The sequence below is a fragment of the Cricetulus griseus genome, chromosome 9, assembly GCF_003668045.3.
Source record: "Cricetulus griseus strain 17A/GY chromosome 9, alternate assembly CriGri-PICRH-1.0, whole genome shotgun sequence".
NCBI classification, from domain to species: domain Eukaryota; kingdom Metazoa; phylum Chordata; class Mammalia; order Rodentia; family Cricetidae; genus Cricetulus; species Cricetulus griseus.
This window is the reverse complement of record NC_048602.1, coordinates 15,868,473-15,873,503: the sequence shown is the minus strand read 5'-3', so window position 1 is coordinate 15,873,503 and position 5,031 is coordinate 15,868,473. Positions and strand designations below refer to the sequence as shown.

The 5,031-nt window shown below is 41.1% G+C and overlaps 1 pseudogene; it reads left to right on the top strand.

Moving 5' to 3' along the window:
* Positions 1–619: 619 nt before the first annotated feature.
* On the top strand, positions 620–4,082 carry LOC113838928 (annotated as a pseudogene).
* Positions 4,083–5,031: the final 949 nt, after the last annotated feature.

The following is a 5,031-nucleotide window of genomic DNA, read 5'->3' as shown; positions in this document are numbered from 1 at the left end:
GTGTGTGTGTATTTGCTTGCTCTTGCAAACAGTTGTCTTATAGACTAGTGTGGTCTCAAAGTCACTAAGTAGATAAGAATACCTGCACTAAACTCCCATGGCCCTACTTTGCTGTGGTACCACAAATGCATCAGTATTTCAGGCATCATTGCTGACCTGTCAATTTTATGTTGCTGGTCATTCACTTATAATAGTTTCTTCCAGCACAATTCTTCTATGGCACAATAGAATGGGAGACAAGGATCTGCCTCAAAATTAAGGGTCAGCCATAGTATCTTTAACTTTTTCAGGGCAAACAGGAAACCCTGAAATTGTGATTTTTATGGTAGGTCTTACCATCCTTACCACAAGATTTTTCTCTCTGTTGAATCAGGTATTGTTCTGATTTATATCTACTCTTTGTTCTGTTCTATAAGTAAATACTAGGATCAAGTCTTCACAGGCAGAAATGAGGTAACCGTATTTAAGAGAATTCGCAGTTGAGTTTTTACTTTAATTATGTGTCTCTTTTCCTTTTAATTCACAGCTTTTATACCTATAACAATTGTTTAAGTAGACCTTCAAGTCATAAGCAGATAGTTGACTGACAAATTTGAATCTTTCTGAGAATCCTCAGCAGATGGCTTCACAGCTCAGAGAATCCTTTCTGCCAGAATCACCAGCAAATACGCATGCACTAGACAATCTCCAGTTTATTCCATCCCAGAGTTCATCTGTGCAGTGGGAAGAAGGCATCTCTAACTCCCCAATTGCTCAGCTCTACCTTCCCCCAAATGGCAATGGCTCCTGTGAAAAGCAGGAACTGCAAACCCTGTGGGAGATGTTCACCTCCTGGTTGCAGCCAGAAAAGCAGAGCAAGAAGTAGATGATTTCTCAGCTGGTTTTGGAGCAATTTCTCAAAGGTTGGTGCTATAGGCACAAGTTTTCCAGGAAAGAGAACTGGGAATGAAGTGGCAGAAATATGAGGAGATTCATGGACAGTCTGACTGATGAGTGCTTGCAGCCTCCTGTGATGGTGAGTAAGTGGCGAGAGGGATGACTAAGTTGTGAGGAGACTGTCATTTGAATTTGCGAATGAATATGGAGATAGTGTTTTTAGGGAGACATTTTTGTTATTTTATTTCTTATAATTTTGTCATTTTATTCATTTTTATTAGTGAAATTGTTTTCTCCTTCAAAAGTTGTTACAATGAGAATTATCAAGTCCCTACATTAGCAATTAGTCAGTGGGAGTGACAACACATTACAGATATTGACAATAAAGCCCATTGACACAGCAAAGTGAGGTGACAGGTTGCTAGGGAGAGACCACTGACAGACAAATGGCTGGAGATAGGGAATCAGAAAGCCTCAGGTATTTGAGAATGACAATGGCTAAGAACATGAGGTTCAAAGGCACAAAGTAACAACTGCTATTTTGAGGCTAGGATGCCAATATTGCAGGTACTCCACAATTACAGTTCAGTTTCTGAGGATTTTAAACAGAAAATAACATTTACCTCTTCCTAATCTTACTGACCAAGGGTAAAGACCATTTGCAACATTCTTGTGTCAAATTCAGGAAGCTTTATTTTCTGTTACACAGGGCTATCACCCTAAAACTGGCTTTGGAAAATTGCAATGAACACAGGAGAGAGTGGGGCTTATGTACCTTAAGCAACTTAAAGACTAGAGGGAATCCAAGGGTTGGGAGACATTTTGTTTACTTGTAATTTGGCTGAACATTTAAAAGTGATTTGCCATAGCATCTTATCAGGGTGAAGGTCAGGATATAGCCAGAGTGTAGGTTGCAGAACATGTAAAATTTCAAAAAATGGGTCAAGACACAGTTAAATTCAAGGTTTACAGAAAACAACCATGGAATTCTTTTTTATCTTGTAATAACATGGCATCTAATGTTAAAAAGGAATTGAGGCAGTCCATCATTCATCAGAGGCTGGAGGCTAAAGCAGCAGCTTTCTCTGGAGCAGCATTGTTGTGACCCAGCGAATGCATGTGGAGACACTGAGGGTCCTGGGGCCACTGACGGATGGAAAATAGGACTTACAAATTGATGAGAAGCTGTGAAATTCCAACCATGGTGACATTTATTAAAGACAAACTTTATTAGAATAGGAAGAAATATCTAATCAACTGAGTAAGATGATCTCCAGAAATTAGATGCGACCCAGTGAATTCTGGGCCAGACATTATACATTTTCCTTGGGGACTTCCCACTCTTTCTGATAGGACCTAGGGAGCCTTTGTTGCTTTACAGGAAGGCATCCAATTGGCAATAGTTTAAATATCTTTGGTGTGAGGTATACAGTAGGGGACAATACCTGGAAGAATGAGCAGACTTTTCTTTTTGGTTTTTCGAGGCAGGGTGTCTCTGTGACTTTGGAGGCTGTCCTGGAACTAAGTCTTGTAGACCAGCCTGGTCTTGAACTAACAAAGATCCACCTGCCTCTGTCTCCTGAATGCTGGGATTAAAGGCATGCACCACCACCACCCGGCAAGCAGCCTTTCTTAAAGTGGCCAGTCCCTGTTTGCAGATTTGCCAAATTTCATCTGATACTCCTTCAATGTACTGATAATTTGAGGAAAATATTTTGGCCAGAGCTCTTGGATCGTAATTTTGTTTTATCCATTGGCACAGTGACACAGCATTTGCACAAATAGTGTGAATAAGGCCTTTATGAAACAGAACATGCAGATGACAGGATAACATCATCAGAGATGAGGGATGCACATATGAGCTAATCCACAGTCCAGTGATCTCATGCAACCAAACTCATGCAGGTTTTCTCTCATTCACAGATCCATTGTTAATGGTCATCAAGTTTTGTTTCCATGTTTGCGTATCTATGCAGGAACAGGAAGCCATCTTTCTGGAGAACATGTCATTAAAAGAAGTCATCAAGCTTTTGAAAGAACAATCATTATAGGTGCAACACAGCAGAATGCAAGGACAACCTTGCAGTTCCCATAAGATATGTTATTGGTGACAGGTAAGTAGGGAACCTGGACATGAAAGGGATGTTGTATGAGGATATCCTTTCACAGGCACAGTTTTACAGTCTCTTATTTCCACAGGCTATGAGAACAGTGAAGATGGCCAAAATGCTTTCTTGAAAGGTAGTGAAGTAAATAGTGGTGTTAGTAGTCCTGAAAATGTGATGGAGTCTATTCTCATTATCAAGACAGGGCAGTATCCCGAGTCTGAACAGGGAGGTGTATCTTATGGAGTTCCTCTGGATCTCAGTAGACCATGTCGAGGCACCTCCAGGTACCAGACAGAGTCCCTGAGGAGACCTTCTTATGAACATTTCCCTATGGGGGTACAACCAATATATCTCCCCTGCACATACCAGTAAGAAGACACTGCAGATGGCCACAACACATTCTTGAACACTGCTCATGTTAAGGGCTGTATTGGCAATCTCAACAATGAGAGAGATTCCCTTCTCTTTATTCAGAGAAAGAATTATCCTGAGCCTAAAGAGGGAGTTGTTTCTTATTGAGTTCTTTGGGACTCTGGAAGAGCGATTTGGGGCACATCCCATTCACAGCAATAGCCCTTAACATAGGATTTTTATGAATATAGACCTATGGAGATACGAGGGTTCCTCTTGAGGAAAGAGCAGCCTACTTCTGAGTCTGTTCCCCTTTGGCAGTGTGAAGAGCCAAATTCTATATGTGAGGGTCACCAGGAAACACTCCACAGATATCTCAAACCATACCCACATCAGGAATGCCCCAAGGCCTTCAAATATACCTGTAACCTCACAGAACACCGGAAAAGACATAGGGCAGAGAGATCATTTTTCTGTATCCATGGTGAGACAGATTTCTATCAAGGCTCATATATATGAGTTCATGAGGCCATACCCAAGACAGAGAAGCCTTTCACATGCGGCACATGTGGAAGATCCTTCAGCCACAAGATCCATCTGTAGGCTCATGAGAGGATTCACACAGGAGAGAAGCCCTACATATGCTCCCTGTGTGACAGTTGCTTTCGCCAGGCATCCACATATGACCAGCACCTGAGGAATTACCACAACTCAGAAGGATCTGTGTACCTCCTCAGCAGAGGTTAGCTGGGCTACAACCCCAGTGTCTCATCTATTCATGAAGAAACATGTCATGTTTGACTAGCAATTAGGCAGTGTAGATTTGTCATTTAACTTGTGGAATGTTCCTTCCTTATGTTTTCCCATCTCATGGACATGTGAGGGTAAAGATGAGTCATCTGATAGTTTGTTTACTCAAGTGTTCCAAACAACTAAAATTTAGCGGTGTTTTATTTCCAAATACTAACAAAAGGTTGAAGATTCTGTGTGTCTCCTCTGTGTTGTGTCTTGTGTTCTATTGTGTGGTATGTTTTAGTGTGTCCCTCTGTGTAGGGTTGTTGGGCTTTAACTTCCACATTTTATGACAGCGTTTCTTTGAACAATTTGTCCATATGAGGTAAAGGCAGGAATCTAATAGTAAAGGAGACCACCCCCACACCTGGTAATTCATGGGCTTCCTCCCAGAGCCAGTTTAGGGAAAAACCACATCCAAACACCTGTTGTCACAGAGAGAGAGAGAGAGAGAGAGAGAGAGAGAGAGAGAGAGAGAGAGAGAGAGCTTTATTAAAGGAAAGAAAACATGAAGTGAATGATTCTTACTCAGGCAGAAAATAGTAGCAAATGACATTACAGGGAATTTCTCTGTTAGACTGGTCTATGATGTATTGGCAAAGATGTAGAGGATTAAGAAAAATGGGACTGGGACAATGGAAAAGGGCAAGAATTTCTGTGACAAAGAGGGAAAATATATCGTCTTTGGATAGAGAAGAGCCAGATGTAGCACAAATGCAAATGATGGTTTATTAGGTTCACGGGGGATCATTATTAAGATAAGTTTTTTAATTTTGATAGGGCATGATAATGGCAACTAAGAGAGCCAAAGTGGACTTTTGATTTCTAGACTTCATACAGTGATAGATGGAACTTAGTAGTCAGCCTTAGGAGGAAGAAGTGGCCTACTAAGGAATACATCTTG